Below are 20,128 nucleotides of genomic sequence, written 5' to 3' on the forward strand. Positions count from 1 at the left end.
GTTCTCAAATATCTATTTGAATCTTCTATTTTATAATATTTTCACAAACTTTGGAAACTCCTCTCTGTAGCTAATTGACTAGTATTATATATGTGTGTGTGTGTGTGTGTATAAATCTCCTATAATATTGCCAATGGTGGTGTTGATGGCAACAGTGAAAAATACAGTAATTAAGAAAGTAGATGAAAACTGAAATTTCATTTGTTAACCATCTTTGCAAACAAGGTTTAGTGAACAGACTGATAATTTTTTTTAGAGAAGGAATAGGTTGATAGAGACCTACCAGATGAGAAAATTACATCTAAAAACTGTTAGCTAATTTTTCCAAGGTCACACAGCCAAGTGATAAAGATATTGTATATTATGGAAACCTAACAGACCATCTGAGATGGTCAGCCTCCATGATGGCCACCGATGATCCCTGCCTCCTGGTATTTACATCCCCCTCTCTTTCCCACCACTCGTTCTGGGGAAAGCTAGCTGTATGATACGATGACTTCCAGGCAGTCTCTGGAGAGGTCCATCTGTCGAGGAACTGAGGCCTGCTAACAATCACATGAGTGAACCTAGAAGCAGATCCTCCCCTAGATGAGCTTTCAGATGAGACTGCGGCCCCATCAGAGACCATTAGCCACGACCATTCAGCCGAGCCACTGCTGAACTCCTGCCCCAAAGAAACAGTGAGATAATACATTTGTTTAAGCCACCAGGTGAGGGGGAAGTTTGCTACATGGTAATAAATAAATAATACACCATTTATGCCCTTCTACTCTAAAAGCTGCTTATCTGGGAACTGTTAAATATTTATAATGAATTCTCAGGCTGCACAACTTAAAACTCAAATTGTAATTATGCTGCTTAGGTAGAATTTGATTTACATTTCTACATTTAAAGAGAAGAAAATGAAATATCACAGTACTTATGCAATTTCTAAAGATTTTATTAGCAGTTTTTTGCTACTCTGATTGAATAAGATATAACACTTTAAATTAGGATAACTTCCCAGGTAAACTGTTTTTGCCTTTGCTACCAAGGTACTTAAGTCTAATCACATCAAGTTCCTTCTGGTGCATGGTCCCTCTGGTGGGGCCTCCAAAGGTTCATTGGAACAGACCAGTATTGTGGGTTCTACCTCCTGCCCTCCATCTGTGCTACCTGTAAACAATTCCACCCGTGTTTCTAAATCCACTCTGAACACATTTTCCAAGAGCCTCCCAATGTTACTAACAGAACTAGACAGGTGAGAAACTATGGAGAAAGAAATCAGCCTATTTTATCTTCTACATTGTGGAAACAAAATATGCAAGAAGAGAAATATATGCACAGTAAAATTTATTATTGACATCCACAGCCCTCCTGGCCTCTTCCCCTCATTTACTGAAGACCCCAGCACCCGGCTCTCAGTCTTCTCCCCTTTATTCACATCATCATTTTCAGCGACCTCACTAAGAAAGTAGAAACAATCAATCAGACAAAACTTCCTCACTTAACATGTCTAAAGCAGAATCTTCATTCCCAGATGACTCTCCCAGTCATCCTCATCCACCTAAATACTGAAGCCTGAAACTCAACTGCAGTATATCCACAATTTCTCCCTCTCCCTTAACCTCTATCCATGTTCAAGCCAACAAGTCCTCTAGCGACGACCTCCAGGATGTGTCCTGAATCCCCATCCATCGGGTTGACTGCCACCAACCTAGGACAGGCTGCCTCTCTCACCTGTAATTTTGCAGCCCTCTCTTTAGTATTTTTTCCCTCCAATATACTCCCACATGGTAGCCAGAAAAATCATCTGAGAAGATGACACTTAGGAAACTCAGTAACAGACTCACAACTCCTTACCTACTTCTTGAGCCTCATCTAGTGCCACACCCTCCTCACACATGAACTATAGTCACATGGATCTTTCACTTCCCAGTGCAGATCATGGTCTTCCCTGCCTAGGACCTCTAAAATTATCATTATAAATTGTAAATATTTAACCCCTTCCAGATAAGAGCCAGCTTTTACTATAAGTACAAATAGTATAATGGCATATTGGTTAACCTATTGCTACATAACAAATTTCCCCCTGTCCCATCCACCATCCTCTTTACCTGACTAGTTTCTAATTATCTTATGTATTGTAGATTAAACATCATACAATTTCCTGACCAGATCCCCCCTTATTCCTTCTTTTTATAATTTTTTACAGATTATAACTGTGAATGTACTCACTCATCTATAACATCCCTACCCCTAGTAGACTGTAGTAAACCATGTCTTTCTCATTCTTCATTCTGAACTTAGTGTCTAGGACAGTGTTCTGAATATACTAAGACTTTATTAATATTTATTGAATTAATAATAATGATAATGGTATGAGATTCATAGAATCAAAGAATATTCAGTTTAAGAACTATAAAATCGAAAGACCTTTATAAGAACATTGGCCATTCTTTTGTAAAAGGTCCATGCGTTATCATTTTGCCTTGCATTTAAGAAGTTTATTAATGACAATAATGAGAAAGTACTACATTCTCATTTCTGCCAGCTGCATATTTGTGTATACATGTATATGAGGTTATGTTTTTTTCTTAAAAGTCCTTTTCTATGCTTCTAATTTCTGTTTCCAACCTTTTGATTCAGATTGAATGGGAACTGTCCCCCACCCCAACAAAATACTCTTGATTCCTCCTAGAGAATTTGACCTTAAAAGGCCACCTATCAGAAGCCTAAAAATGTCAGCATTTCCCCAGATGCTGCGGCTTGTCTCATTTCTTTAACCACTAAACTAAATGATAAATCAAAAATACTCTGAGGGAGGAAAAAACTATCAGAAGTCTTACTTGTAAAGCAGAATTGAAGTTGAAAAGAAACTAGGAATGAAACACACTATATGGGCATCAGCAGCCACGGGGGATTCCTGCCAAAGAGTCAGAAATAGCTTCTCAAGGGTAACCACGTTCAATCTATTTTATTTCTTTTTATTACTCTTCCCAGGTAACACAAAACTTCAAGCCTTTTAACAAACGTGGCTTGTGATATGGTCTACTTATATTCTTATTTTATTTGATTCAATTATTCTCCAATAATTCTCCCGATATTAAAAGTCTTTTTTACAGTTGTTCTATTTTCCATTTCCAAAGTCATTGACCTCCTTCCCTAAGGTAAGGGGAACGCTCTGTGAGTGACAGCCTCGTTTATAGACAGCAGGAGAGGACTTGGCAGCTGTTTGAAAGTGTCAAATGAGATAGCCTGAAGAATGCCACAGAAAAGTGTCACCAAATGGGGAAGCAACGTCACGTTGACCAGACGGCCTCCTTGTCGTCCGCTAACAGAATTCTCTGACGTGTGCCTCTGGAGAAAGATTTGCTAGATGGTAGAAATTTCTTTTTATACCACCTTTCATATGACCTTCACAGTCCCCAAACTCTCACAAGCATAGAGATTGCCTTAAAAAATGCAAATAATGAGAGGAAACAAGAATGTTTCATTTGAATTAAAACATAGTGCCCTTTTGGGAAACATTTCATTTTTTACATCTCAAAGTGCCTCTAATGCACCAAACTTTTATAACAAAATTGATGTTTTATCCATTTCAATAGGCACATCTGCGAGTATGCCAAATTATTCATTTGAACTGATTATTTAAAAAGCATGTGATCAGGTAGTAATTGGCCAAAATTCTCTAAAGTATTTAAATATTTAATTCTCTGTGCCTTTGGCACATTCATTCTCTTGATGGGTCCAATTTGTTCATTTAACAGGCATTTCTTAAACACCTACTGTGAGCAGGCACAATTCCAAGCACTTAAAATCAAATGAAATTAGAAATTCAGTTTCTCAATTGCACTAACCACATCTAGGAGACATTAAATAGTTCAAGTCTGGTAGGAAAGAGAAGAGAAGTTAAGTGCTGTATTAGGCATCAGAATGTCCACAAGGCTTTGCTTTTTTCTTTCTTCCCCTTGCTTTCTCTGGGCCAGTCTTTCACCAGAATCCTAATCTATTTCTTCTAATCCATGGGCTCTCCTATCTTTATCTCAAAGTCAGTATGTTCAAGACAGATTTTGTCATTCTTTCCAACCCCAGCCTGGTTGCAACACCCAGTTCCCTAACTGTCAAAATAATAACCAACAATGAGCACACACTATGTATAAGGCACTGCCCTAAGGTTATCTGATTTAATGGGTTATTGATTTAACCTTCAAAATATTCTTAGGAACTAGATTATATTTTTGGTCTATTTTAAAAATAAGGAAACCAAAACCGAAATTTTAGGGAACATGCCCAAATAACTAGAAAGTAATAAGTGTAGGCAGGTTTTGAGAATCTTACTCTAGAGCTCACTGTCTAATAACCATATGTGCCCACTGAGCATTTGAAATTTAACTAATACAACAGAGAAACTAAATTTTTAATTTTATTAAATTTTGAAGACTAATACTTAATTCTGTTACTGGATATGTGGATTTAATTTTTCAACTGTAATCTTATGAAATCTAAATACAGATCAAGTACTTCTGAAGAAAATTTAGCTTCCAAGTTGATGTGTGCTGTAAGTGTGAATTATACATCAGATTCTGAAAAACCTAGTATGAAAACAAGGGTATAAAATACATCATTGACACTTTTTTATATTGACTACATGTTGAGATGGTATTTTGGATACACAGTAGTCCCCTCTTATCTGCAAGGGATACATTCCAAGCCCCCCCCACAACCCCTGCCAATGGATAGTGCCAATGGATATATACTGTTTCTTCCTATACTTCCTTACTTATCATAAAGTTTAATTTGTGAATTGGGCACAATAAGAGATTAACAGCAATAACTAAAAATAGAACAATTATAATATACTTAATGAAAGCTATGTGAATGTGGTCTCTCTCAAAATATCTTATTGTACTATACTCACCTTCTCCTTGTGATGATGTTAGATGATAAAATCTAACATGATGAGAAGAAAAGAGGGAATGATGTAGGCATTGTGACATAGCATTACTCTACCACTGACCTTCTGATCCTATGTGAGGAGGATTATCTGCTTCCAGACCACAGCTGACCATAGGTAACTGAAATGGCAGAAAACAAACCACACATACGGGGAGACTACTGTATTACATTCAGTAAAAATAAATTATTATGATTAATTTCACCTGTTTCCTTTCGCTTTTTTTATGTGGCTATTAGAAATGTCTTAATGGACTCTTACTTCCACTGCCCAGCACTGGTCTAGGGCCTATCTGCTGAGCCACTACATTACCACAGCTCTCAGGAAAGTTTTCATCCCAGCTTATGCAGAAACAAGGACCTATTACTCAAACTGGCTGTTCTAAATTCAGTTTCCCTGCCTTTTCCCCCACTGTCTGCCATTTGTCTTGAAATATCTTATCTCCTTCACTCTCTAGCTTTCCTCTCAATGATTCTTTAAGAATTAACTCAAGCCCCAACATTATGGCTTTTCTTGACATCTATTCCAAAATACTATTTTATCCTCTCACTTCAACATCAAAACATAGAAACGATCAAACTAAACAATCCGATCTATTATTCTATTACAAAAATGGCTCCAAGCTGAAACTTGTGGGAGAGAGAGCATATTCATATACTCGTATTCATATTCCAGCTTTTTCTAGTACCCTGTATCCTGCCATTCATAATTCATTCAAATAATTCTTGAATTCATTTACATTACAACTGCCACAAGTTTCACACATCTTTCACAACTACTTTCATTTGTATGAATTTCTTCACTCAAAGTTTAAAGAATGCCATAGTATTCCTTCACAGTTTGATGAAGATTATACGTCACCTTATCCATTGTTTAATTGATAAATTTAGTCATGTCCAATTTCAGCTTTAACTTGCTAGATTAAAGTTTCCAATAATCCTTTATATGGTAGTTTTTACCACCAAGAACCAACAATATAACTTGGGTCATTGGATCCTAATCTACCATATCTTTATTAAGACACATTAGAATTGACCATGGTCTTCAAGATTTCAGCTGAAAATACTATAAGAGAGCAATAGAATGTTTTCTGTTTAGTTTCTAGTTTCCTTTATAAAATGCCAAGTATTTTAACTTTTAGCCATACATTAATCTGATATCATCAAGAAACATTCTATAACAATTCTTTGTTTTGGGGTAATAGCCACAGACTTTCCTATTCAAAAAAGGTATATAACTATTTTATAATTCTATTTTGGTATTCAAATTCACTTGCCACATTTCTATTTGTCTGTACTGATGTGTAAGTTTTTACTCCTACCTCTCCCTGTCTTCTTGCTGTTGCAGAATTAAGTCTTGGGAGATAATAATAGTCATGGAGATTCCACCACCTATATCCTCCTTTTCATCATTTATACCACCGATTCTCAAATTTTAGCATGTATAAGAACCACCAGGGTTTTACAGAGCCTAACATGAAAATGAAGAGAGTAAAAACATGCTAAAGCCTTTGTCTTACTTAATAATTCTGCACACTCACTGAATAATATTACTTTAAACATGTGAAATTGTTTATCTGGAAGTTTCTGGCAAAATGGTAGGTAAGATATCCAGGAAAAATTCCTGATGAAAACACATATATTCTATATATATATATATATATATATATATATATATATATATATATATATATATAACATAATGAATATTCTAATGATTACCTAGCTGATGTCCTAAGGAAAAAAAAAAAAAGAATATTCTTAGAGAACAACCAAAAGGTAAAGAATCCATAACCACAGAGAGACCTCACATTGTCTTTGACTTAGAACAATGTTTTATCTAGGAAACCCTAAGATAAGAAATTAAAGTTGCCTAAGGCCTGCAATATCTTTGGACTGCCTAGAAGAAACAAATGCAAATCCTCAATCCAGGGCATGCAGGATTTCCACAGATAAAGTTTTAGTAAATATGGGCTCATGTCCAAAAAAGGAAAAAATTACAGAAAAAAAGTTAGAGGAAGTAACAAATAGAATAATTATACACCAAAATTTCAACTAATAAAGAAATTATAACTATACTCATTAAAATAATGAATTTAGCAGATAGGTAGAAGGGGAAATTGGATACAGCTGAAGAGAGAATTAGTTAACTGGAAAATGAGTCTGATGAGTGCAACAAGGAAAAAAGTGATGTACAAAATGAAGTTTTTAATTTATATTTAACTCTTCTTCCAAGAGGAGATAATAAAGAAGGAATGGTAATACATATAGAAATAATAGTTAAGAATTTCCCAGAATTGTTAAAAAATATAAATTCAAAGATACAGTCAGAACAACTTCTAAAATACTACCTAAGTAAAACTAGAAAACAATAACAGTGGCAAACATAAAGAGATGATCTTAAAAGCTCCAGAAAGAAAAGACAGCTGGCCTTCAAAGAAATAATAACTATGCTGACAACAGACATTTCAATAGACACAATGGAAGCCATAAGATATTAGGATATTTCAAGGTATTTTTAAAATAACCATCATTCTACAATTATGTACACTACAAAAAATAAAAGCAAAGTATTTTTTTCCAGGCAAGCAAAAACTGAACGAAATGACCTTCACTTCAAAAGATCTTCACTTAATGAACTTCTATAAGAAATACTTAAAAAATAAAATAAAATAAAAAGCCTGAGATACAAGAATGGAGAGCCAGGATATTGATAACATAATAAATCTAAAGTAATAATAATATCTAATTTTTAGGGTTCAAAATAATACAAGCCTAAAATATTGGACAAAAATTAGATGTAAGGTACAAGAGTATGATTGGAATTAAAGTATTCTAAGGCTTTCCTATAGTTCAGGAAGAGGTTAGGATTTCAATTAACTTTAGGCTTTTAAGTAGATTATATAATAATTCCAAGTGTAATTACTAAAAGAATGGAAATAGAGAGCATGACTTCCAAACCAGGTTGGAGGGAAAGGTGGAATTAAAAAAACAAAACAAAACAAAACTGCAATATCCAACTTAAAAGCTTCTTTACAGCAAAGGAAACAACAGAGTGAAGAGAGAACCAAAAGAATGGGAGAATGTACTTGCAAACCACACTTGTGATAAGGGGTTAATATCCAAAATATATAAGAAACCCAAATAAATCAATAGCAATAAAACAAATCACTGATGAGAAAATGAGCAAGGGCCTGAATAGATATTTCTCAAAAGAAGACATACAAATGGCCAACAGGTGTATGTACAGAAAGTGCTCATCACTAATCATCAGGGAAGAACAAATCAAAAAGAACAAAAGAAAGCAAGTGTTGGTGAGGCTGCAGAGAAAAGGGAACCCAGTACACTACTGTGGGAATGTAACTTGGTGCAGCCATTATGGAAAGCAGAACGGAAGGCTCTCTCAAAAAATTAAACATAGAACTACCATATGCTCCAATAATTCCATTTCTGCATATATATCCAAAGGAAATGAAATCAGAATATCAAAGAGATATCTGCACTCCCATGTTCATTGTAAAATTATTTGTAATAGCCAAGATAGGGAATCAACCTAAGTGTCCATTCACAGATGAATGGATAAAGAAAATGTGAGATATATATACATATTCAGCCTCCCAAAAAGAAGGACTTTTTTCTTGGGAGAATTTGCAACAACATGGATGAACCTAGAAGACATTATGCTAAGTTAAATAAGTCAGACAGAAAAAGACAAATGATTTCTGTTCTCACATGTGGAATCCAAAAAAGTCAACTCAGAGAAGCAGAGAGTAGAATGGTGGTTTCCAGGGGCTGAAGGGAGAGGGAAATGGGGAGATGTTGGTCAAAAGGTACAAAGTTTCAGTTATGCAAGAGGAGTAAGTTCTGAAGATCTAATGTACAGCATGGTGATTGTTGTTATAATACTATATTGTGAACTGGACGTCTGCTAAGGGAGTAGATCTTCAATGCTCTTCAAAAAAAGCTATGTGAGGTGATGGATGTGTTAATTTGCTTGATTGTGGTAATCACTTCACAACTATATTGTAATTACAGTTAATATATTTAATGTTAACAATATCTTATATACCATAAATATATAAAATTTTGATTTATAAAATGTAACTCAAAAAGCTAGGAAAAATTATAAACTAATTAAAATCAAAATTTAAAAAGTGCAATAAATTCAGAAGATAGAAATTTGGAATGGAGTAAAAGGGGACATAGACAAATGTGTCCAGTAAAAGTACTAAATAAGGTAGTAGAAATAAATCTGAAATATTAGCAATATCAATAAAAGTACACTGGACTAAACTTGACAGTGTAAAAAAGCAGACATTTTCAAAATGGTGATTAAAAAAAAAAGCAGCTCTTTGCAATTTACAAAAACAATGTTAAAGTGAAAAGGACAGAAAAAGAAAGTTAACGCATGGAAAAACTATCCAGGTTTTATTTTCATTTTGATAAGTTGGGGAAAATTAACCAAATGAAAATAAATATAACTATTAATATCAGAAAAGGGGGAAGAAAGACTAAGTTAGTAGCTCCTAAATCTAGTTGCACTTTAGAATAATATGGGACACCTTTAAAAATTACTAGTATGCCTCATCTACACCAATTAACTTAGAATTTCTGGAGGTTGATTCTAGGCATGGATGTTTTTAAAAGTCCCCTAGGTGATTATGATGGAAATCAGGATTAATAACTTCTACTTTAAGGCAAAAAGTATTTTTAGGGATGAAGAGATTCACAGTATGTTAATAAACAGGTATTAACAAAAATATTTCACCAGGAAGAAATAAAAACCCTAAGTCAATATGCCAAGAATGATATATCTTCAGCATATCAAAATAAAGCAAAAAAAATGACATATTTGGAAGAATATTCATAGCATAGGTTTTTGAACACTTTTCTTGTAAAAGAGCTCAAGTAGAACAAAAACTAGAGGGGAAAAATTTCTTGGAAAATTTGAACTACTGCTATACCTAGAACTCAGTACTCAATAATCAGCAACTACGTAAAGAAAGCACATATGAAATAGTTACAACAGTTTATTATCTACTAGGCTTTAAACCAGGTGTCAACAAGACAACAGATCCTGGGGAGCTGAGAGCCTGCTGGAGTGGCCCAGAGAGGGGTCCACACGTCCTCTCCGGTGCCTCGCGGTACCTCCTCTAGCCGAGTCACGGAGGCTGGGCCCGGCGGCGGGCAGCATGTCCCCCTCGGACCCTGCTGTCAAGGCACAGGGACCCCACACACACCCCCGGCCACCCACAGCACGTCCAGCAAGGAACCCCAAATGCACAACCTGAGAGAGGAAAGTAAGAGAAAGACGAGGCTGAGGACGGGGAGGGGCAGGAGCAAGAGAAGAGCGGCATCACGGAAGGCAAGAGGGAAAAGGAGAAAGGAGAGAGGTTGGAAATGCAAGTCTCCTCTTTGCAAAGAGCCATTTACCGCTGCACAAAGAAAGGGGCAGAGACTTTGTGCAGCTGACAGGATACATTTCTTTCTGAGTAAAAAGAAAACGGACGAACTTAGAAATCTACACGAACTGCTTTACAACAGATCAGGTACAGTGTCCTCATTAAAGAAGAATGTGGATCAGATGCTTAGCTTTCCATTTGAAAAATAAAATATTCAATGTAAAAAGAAGGAAGAAATGTTGAAAAATTTTCGAAATGCCATGTTCAAGAGCACCTAGGAGGTTTTGATTTGGAGAGATCAGGAAGAAACAGTGAACTGGTGAAGAGGATCTTGAATTTCCTAATGCATCCCAAGCCTTCTGGTAAACCACTGACAAAAATCTTTAAAAACTTCTGGCAAAGACAACACAAAAGGAACAGAATAATTCTGAAATGGCAGGGAAAGCAAAGAGAATCAAATTCCTGAAATTCTGTCAGATAATCTAGCAGTGATGAAGATGAAAAAAACAAGGAATCGTCTTTAGATGATGAAGAAAGTGAAAAGCAGCAACCATCAAAAAAGACATCTAAGCTAAAAACCTAAACAGAAAGCTATTTTGAAAGGTAAAAAAAAAAATCTATAAAAAGTTCTGATGTTAAGAAGGCAGATAGCAGGACTACCAAGAAGAATCAAAACAGTTCTGAAAGGAAAATAAATCTGAAAATAGTTCATATGATGAACATTTAAGAAATTGAAGAAACCTCCGACAGATGAAGAGTTAAAGGAAACAGAAAGGAAATTATTGGCCAATGCTAACTTGGAGGAAGTCGCAATGAAGCAGATTTGCAAAAAGCTGTATGAAAATTATCCTGCTTATGATTTAATGGAAAGAAAAGATGTCCTTAAAAACAACTGTTAGAGTGCTAATTTCGGGAGACAGGGGACTAGTTCCCACAGATTTAAAGATCTGATTTATGCCTTTATCCCAGCAAAGAGAATGTATTTCCTTTCCTAAATCTTTGCAAGCATTGTGTTGGTAGACCTTACTCCTGACCTTTTCATCTTGAGTGTTACATAAATGAGTTGTTGTTTTTTAAATTGCACTTCTATGCAGTTTTTAGCTTAAAATTTTGCATGACCGTAATTGTTTCTTGCTTTTATAGTTGTATTTTGTACATTTTGGATTTCTTTATAGAGGGTCATAGATTCTTGAACTGTTGTAATTTTTAGTTCACTCCATGTTAGCTTGTTTCGGACATACTTTTAATCAAGTAGAACAGAAACTATTATAACTGGCATTGATACATGCAGAGACTATTGCAGTATTAAGAATATGAAATATTTTGAATACCCATCTCTCTGTTAGTGTAAAAACTCAGCGGCAGTGTGTGAATCATATTAAAAATATACAAGTTTCAGCTGTCCAGATGACTAAATCAGAAATTTTCTTCTGCATGTGTGTATATGTCAAATTGTCAGGACGACAGAAATGACAGATGTTATTTTTGTATTTTTTGAAACAAATTTATTGTATATAAAGTTTTTTATTTCTTCTGTGCAGATCAATTCTTAAACTCATATAGGTAGGTGTCTTTACAGGCATAAACTATGACATGTCAGAGTTCAGCCAGATGGTCTGATGGAGCATTGATAGTCAGAATTTATTGAAGAAAACATTGAAAGAACAGATAGTTCTCTGCTTTGCCTCAGAAGTGTCATCAATTTGCAATTTTAGTGTTAACTCTGCAACAATAGATACATTTTATGTTAAGGATGGACCAAAATCAGCACATCAAAACTTTGAGTACAAGCACAATGAACTGATTTTTATTGTTTTGCCCATAATATGCAAAAAATATCTTTGCATCCACAGGACAGAAATATGTAAAAATTATACATGTTAACTGTTAAAGATATTTTCACAGGTTTGACTTGTTTTTGATAAAATTATTAAGACATTAGAGAGTGCCATAGTTAATGCAAATGAATGGAATAAACAACAAAGTGAGAACTAAAAAACAAAAAAAATAACAAAAATGTGTTACCATGTAAATGATGTCCTTTTATCAAACTAAAATTGAACTACAAATAAAAAGAATTTTAACCCTTATATTTGGTAATTTTAAAACCAACTTATGTAATTTGTTACTCCAATAGAATGTTAATGAAAATTAGAAAATAGTCAAACTAAATAATAGGGGAAATACTATATATCCAAATTTGGAAAATGCTGCTAAGTAGTTCTTAGACAGGAATTTCTAAACTTAAATGATTACATTTTAAAAACAATGTTTAAAACGCCCTGAAATAAGAATTCTTCTGAAATAGTTTATAAAAATTAAATAAATGTATGGTAGAAAATGATAATAATATCTAACCAATAGCCCTAAAATACTGGACAAAAGTTGGATACAAGATGCAATAGGTAAGAGAAAGCAATTAAAGGCATAAGGCATTCAAAAAAAGAAATGAAGGTATCTGTATTTGTAGATGACATAATTGAATATCTGAAAAAACCAAGAGAATCAATGGAAAAACCACTACAAACAATAAGAAAATTTAGCAGTAAAACTCTAATATGAATACACAGAAATCAATAGCTTTCATATGCACAAAAATAACCAGTTGAAAAATAAATGAGAGAAAACACTCAATTTATAGCAACAAACAACAGTGAAAACAAAAATGGTTATAAGGTCAACAGAGATAATGTATATAAACTTAAATGAGAAAAATTTTATATTATTTCTGAAATATAAAATAGCACATGTGAATGAATGAAAAGACAAACTATTTTAGGATAGGAAGACTGAACATAACATAAAGGTACCAATTCTCCCTATTTATGAATTTATAAATTTGCTTCAGTCTCCCAGAAAATGCCAATAAATTTTTCCTCAGATACAAATAAGTTGGTTATAAAATTAAGATTGAAAAATAAGCAAGACAGAAAAGTTCTGGAGATCCATTGCATCATAATGTGAATATAATTAACACCATTGTACTGTACACTTAAAAATTGTTAAGACTATATAAATTTTATGTCTTTTATCATAATTCTCTTTAATTACCAGAAGTGTGGGACAAGCCCTCCATACTGGTCACCTCTCAAGCATTCTTATCAAACATTACAGATAAGCTATTCTTAAAGAGTATCTATCTGGTGAACTAGAAATACCGATTGTGCTGAATTTCCGTACATTCCCTCAAGTGTGATGCTCTTGTGCTTAGTTAAATGCCTGGCATATAGTGAGTGATCAATAAATATAAATTATAGGTAATCTCCAACTTTCCCTGTAAATGTATTGAGTTATAGATATATCTACATAGGCATTGCCAAATAGTATAAACAAGGGAAAAACACCAACAAAACCTGAAAAAGAAGAAAAAATGAAGGATGCTAACTAAAATATTGAAATATTATTATAAAAAGCCTATATTTAAAATTGTGTGGTATCTGGAAAAGCAATGTACAATATCAGGAAAACAATGAGACAAAAGAAACTATCCAGAAATTGACCTTAGTGCACATGTGAATTTGTCATGTGATAAAAATGGTATCTCAAATCAGTGGGGGGTATATGAAAAATTACTAAGTGGTACTGAGAAAAGTGAGTAGTCATTTGGAAGGTATCACTGGATCTATACTTCACAACATACACCAGGATAAACTCCAAATGAATTAGGTATCTAAATGCAGACAGTTAGATAGGTAGATAGGAAGAAAGAGAAGGAAGAAAGGAAATGATAGAAGTACTATAATAAGTCATGAGTAAATTCCTCTATTACCTGGGAGAGGGTAAGAAGTTCCTAATCATGACTCATGACTCAGTGTTCAGAAGCAATAAAAGAAAAATGGATAATTTTGAAAAATTGAAAATAAGCTTTGTAAAGCAAAAACAATAACACTATAAGCAAAATCAAAAGACAAGTGATGGTGACAAACCAGGAAAACATATTTGCAATTCATGTTACAGCAGAGCTAATATCCCTAAGTTGTAGAGTTTCTAAAAATCAAGAAGAAAAAAAAAATAAATAGAAAAATAGGATACTATAAACGTGTTAGAATGACCAAAATCCAAAACATTCACCACAGGGAATGCTGGCGAGTATGTGAAGCAAGAAGAACTCTCATTCATTGCTGGTAGGAATACAAAATGGCAAGGTACACCCACTTTGGGGGACAGTTTGGCAGTTTATAAAACTAAACATAGTCATAGAATATTACCCAACGCTGTACTCCTTGGTATTTACCCATATGAGTAAAAAACATGTTCACAGAAGAACTTGCATATGGGTGTTTGTAGCAGCTTTATTCATAATTGCCAAAATTGTAAGTAACCAAGATGTCCTTCAGTATGTGACTGGAAAAATAAACTGTAGTACATCCAGACAATAGAATATTCTTTAGCACTAAAAACAAATGAACTATCAAGCCATGAGAAGACATGGAAGAATTTTTTAAATTGAAGTATACTTGATATACACTATTATATTTGTTTCAAGTATACAACATATTTGACAATTGTCTACATTATTAGCTTAGTAAGCGTTACTATCAACATAAGAAGATATTACAGTATTACTGTCTATATTCTGTATGCTATACTTTCATCTCTGTAATTTATATTATAATTGAGATTTTGTGCTTTATCTCCCTCACCTATTTCACCTGCCCACCCTAACACCTCCCCATTAAAAACCACCAGTCTCTTCTCTATGTCTGTAAGTCTATTTGTTTTGTTCATTTGTTTTGCTTTTCAAATTCCATGTAAAGTGAAATCATGTTATTTATCTTTCTCTGCCCAGCTTATTTCACTTAGTATAATACTCTCTGGATCCTTCCACGTTGTTGCAAATGGCAGGATTTCTTTCTTTTTTATGGATGAATAATATTCCATTATATATGTGGATCACATCTTTTTTTATCCATTCATCTGTTGATGGACACTTTCAGTGCTTCCATATCTTCGCTATTATAAATAATGCAGCAATAAACCTAGGGGTGCATGTATCTTTTCAAGTGAGTGATTTTGGTTTTTTTCAGGTAAATTTCCAGAAATGGAATTACTGGATCATACGGTATTTCTTTTTTAGTTTTTGAGGAACCTCCATCTGCTTTCCATAATGGCTGGACCACTTTACATTCCCACCAGCAGTGGAGGAGAGTTGACATGGAGGAATCCTAAATCTATATTACTAAGTAAAAGAAGCTGATCTGAAAAGGCTACATATTTACCCTCAGGAGTTACTGACATGTTTTTCACTTTCCTCATTAAAAATCCCATCCTTCAAGACCTGTTTTCTGGCCTAAACATTAGTGGTATCAATAGCATAAGATAATATCCACTATTAGAAAAAATACATGGGAATACAATAGATTTATCATGGTTTAGCCCAAATGCTGAAGTGGAAATACCTAATAAAAGTGAAAAGAATATTTAGCTAACTTGTGATGTACGCTGGAAGTAGGTAACTGTTTTTTCCACTCAAGGACTCCCTGAGGGCAACTGGATGAAAATAGAAATAGCTTCCACAGTCCCCACAGAGCAATGGTTTAGTTATATTCCCCCTACTAGATCCACTCATAAAAATCTTTTAAGTTAAATTAGTTTATTTCAAATAACAAATGAATTTATAATCATTCTACATGGCTTTTCACCATAAATAAGCTAGAGCTTTATCCCAGGGCATCACTAAAATATAGCAGGCATGTATCTCTGTAGAAGTATACCAGAGTGACGTGCTACATCCTTTGACCTTTCCAAATCATCTTGCTTTGTGAGCAAAAGGCAATGTTAATTTCCTCAAGAGTAAGAGCTGATACGGTTGTCAAAGATAAAAGAAAAAGGACACAATAGCAGCAAACTTCAAATGTGCTCTGGATACTGACATAATGATGGCAAGGAGATCGGTGACCTCGACAATGACCGTGAACTAATGTGGGATTTAGAGGTCCCCAAGCATAATGTATTCACTGACACTTTTTATTTCAAATGGACAAGCAATGGAGCAGAATTAATGGTCTATGGAACTCATGGCTGTGCATCGAAATCCACCAAGCTACCAAGATGCATGGGCCTTCCAATCAGCCCAGGTGAAGGTGGCACTCTTCACAGTGTGCCTGGCCAGCAGATTGCAGATTAGATTTTCCCACCCTTGAGAAAAATACAAAGCTGTCACTTTGAGCTAATACTTCAAATTACAGCTGTGGCTCAGCTTAGATTTCCTTTTGTAGAAAACTTGCTGACTAAGGCCATAAGATTTTATTTATCTTTCCTTTTAATGGTGTTTATCAGAATAGAATTGGTCTCTTGTTACCATGCTGAATACATTGGGCTTTGCTAGATACCTAGCTTGGCACATTTATTCTAACCTCATTGTGGCTATCAGAAAACTAATTTGCTAATTAATAGTAGGAACCAAAAAATAAACAGAGAATAAATGTAAAAGGAGAATATTCTTTACAAATAGTGTCGATTTGTATTTCAGACAACTCCCTCTTGACCAAATAACACACAAAACAAAGCCCACGGGGTCTTCCAGCCATGAAGCGGCAGAGAAAAAAAAAGAATGCAGGTCGAATACAGAAATAATCTGTCATCTTGAAAGACTAAAGACTTGGGAATCCAGTTGAAATGATTCTGGGAATGAAATAACATCAGGCCTTGGTGAAGGCACATTAGGAAAACACATTTGCTTGAGTGAAAAACTATCAGAGTCCTCGATCTGGCTTAATGGTGCCCGGGGAAAAGGCACCTCCCGAGGTCACTCACTTCAGCACCACCAAAGTGACAGAACACACTGAAGACGCTGGGCAGGCCCCTCGGTCGTGTACACTGGTGAGGTCCCCTCTGAATTCAGCTGAAGTACCTGTGATAACATCAGAAACAGGGCTTTGCCAAACTCTCCCTAAGAATCCCATTTGGGGCTCCCGAGGATAAACAGTGTTGCTCCTTCCCCTACAGGTATAATACAGCACGCTGTTACCCCTTGGAAATGGAAGGGAAGGCCTGAACCCTACCTTTCTTTTCAAAAAAAATTCATTTCAGTTCAACCAATATCAACGGAACATTACTGAGTATTATACTTAGCACTGGGGACCCTACAAGCCACAACACTTTTTTTTCATGAAGTCACTGCCTGGTGAGGGATCAATTATAACACTACAATGTGGTTATACTAAAAACATGCAAGTCCAGAATGATTTTTTCCGTCTAAAAATTCACACAAGCAGAGATACCCGAATGTGATGTTGAAGGAGAGTATGAGGTCACCATGCAGGTAGGGCAGAGAAGGCCTAATCCACCTGACACTGAGCATAAAGTCATTGGGGGGAAATTCAGAACTGCTATTGCCAAGGAACAGTGAAGGGCATTGTGCAGCGAGGGTCAACTTGCTGTCCCAACTGCAGGTGCCATTTTAACTGTAGACCCTAAGCATTACCAGAGACTTTCCAATAAAATCTTCCCTTGACAGAGCTGTTTTCTTTTTTCCCAGTTCTTCTCTTTATGTTTTCTCCTGAACCTACTCTGCTAAAAGAGCTTTTGCGAAACTCACTAATAATCTTTATGTTGCTGAATCCAAAGTTAATTTTTAATCCTTAAAAACCTGTTCTATCAACATATAATAGAATGTACTACATTCTCTTTCTGGAAACATTTTCTTCCTTTGACTTCCGGACGCCAATCTCGCTGCTCTCCTCCTATTGAGTTTTTGCGGTTCCTCCCTCATCCCAGCACTCTAAATACCGGAGAGCCCCAGGACTCAGCCCTCAGCTGTCTTCTTTGCTCTATTCAACTGACTTCTTAGGATATCTTACCTGGTGTCACATTTTTAAAGAGCATCTACATACTGATTACACCCACACTTACACCTCTGGCCTAGATCTCAGCCATGAACTCCAAGTTCATGTATCTCACTGCCTACTAAATACATATACTTGAAGCCTCATGGGAATCTCAGCCTTAGCACATCCCAAAAGAGACTTACTCCTCTCCCACTGGTTCCTACTCGACTCTTACCCACCCATGTATTTCTGTCTCCGTTTTTCTTCGTTCATGCCGGTAACCTTGATTTTACCCATGACTCTTCTGTTTCTCTGACATCTGACATCCAATACAACAACCAATCTCTTTCACAATACATACAAAAGCTGACCCTTTCTCAGCACCTCTACAGCCAAAATCTTAGTCCAAGTCACAGTCATCTCTCACTGAGAATATTGGAGCAATGGGTCTCCTTGCTTCTATTCTTGTAATCAGCGAGATCGTTCAAAAACTTAGATCACAGCATTCCTCAGCTCCAACCCTTCCAGTGGCTTCTCTCCCAAGTCAGAGTAAAGGCAACAGTTCCCTCCCAACACTGCCCCCCCCGACCTCACCCTTACCACGTTTGCCCACCCCCTACTTGGTTAATCTCAGTCACCCTAGCCTCCTTGTTCGTCCTTGAATGTGCAGTGAGGTCTCCCGCTTCTGAGCCTTTGTAGTCCCCCTTCCCTCTGCTTCTAAAGCTCTTCCCTCGTGGAATTGCATGGCTCCCTTTCTCACTTTCTTTAGTGAGAAATCGATATCAGTATCTATTTCAAACCTATTTCAATATCACCTTTGCAGCAAAGCCATTCATGACCACTTTTTATATAAGAGCAACTCTTCCTCCTTAATCCAGCATTTCTTAGTTCGCTTTCCTCCTTTTCTAAATTACCCTTATTACCAGCTGACATATTATGTTTTTGTGTGCGTTTATTTGTCTGCCTACCCCCATCCGCGTGTAAGTTCTGTGAGGGCCAAGTCTTTGTTCCTGTGTTCACCGGTACACCTCCAGCTCTCAGACTGGTGCCACCTGTGTATAGCAGACACCCAGTAAAAGTTTACTAACCAACTGCATGAATGAACAAAAATGGTTCCTAGTACCTGAGCACTCAGAAGAAAGCCATTTCTTTAGAACACCATAAATACCAGTTCCTCCAGAGAGGAGATAGAGGCTGATCCCAGGACCATATAATTTCTTTCTTGCTTACACAAACAGGACACGCACACATATATTAGCTACTGAGATTCTCATAACTGAATACAGATGCAATGATTTATAAGGTCTTCTTATAAACTTACAGTTGTTAGTTTAAGTGTCTGATCTTAAGTATGGTTTTTGTATTTGGACTAGCTTTGCACTTGGACTAGTAGAGTCAAGGTTCTATTGCCTTTGGAGAAAAATTGACACTAACATTTTTTGAAGAAAGAAAGTAAAGTTTAAGATGTACATAATCTTCTACTAGGAATTCGATCCTAGGTATATAACCTAGGAAAACCCTCCCATATATACATAAGCTGAGATGTATGCAAAATATTTATTGCAGCATTAAATGTAATAGGGGAGAATTAGAAACAACCTAATATCCATCAGTAAGAGAATGGATTAATAAACTGTGGTATATTCATACAGTGGAATACTAAATAGCCCTTCAGAATTAGAGCCTCTTTTATCAACTGAAAACATCTCAAAGCATTGTTGAGCAAATAAGCAAGGTGCATAATACGTATCATGCAATACCACTTACATAAAGCCTAAAAGTGTGCAATACAATACTGTATAGAATTTATGGGGATATAAGCAACATAGTAAAAGTATAAAATGATAAATACCAAATGCATTAGGGTGGCTACTCTGAACAGGGAAGGATGGCAGGAGGGGATGAGGGTCTCAACTGTATCTACAATGACTTATTTCTTAAGAAAATATATCTCAAGGAAATGTGTCAAGGTTTTAAGATTTGAAAAAGCTTACTACTTTGTTTTTTGGTATTTCTCTGCTT

General features: G+C 35.5%; 1 pseudogene; it reads left to right on the top strand.

The window, feature by feature from the left end:
* LOC118927642 (protein DEK-like) overlaps positions 1-11,289 on the top strand; it is a 129,048-nt pseudogene extending 117,759 nt beyond the window's left edge.
* Positions 11,290-20,128: the final 8,839 nt, after the last annotated feature.

Source organism: Manis pentadactyla, chromosome 16, assembly GCF_030020395.1.
Source record: "Manis pentadactyla isolate mManPen7 chromosome 16, mManPen7.hap1, whole genome shotgun sequence".
In the NCBI taxonomy this organism is placed as follows: Eukaryota; Metazoa; Chordata; class Mammalia; order Pholidota; family Manidae; genus Manis; species Manis pentadactyla.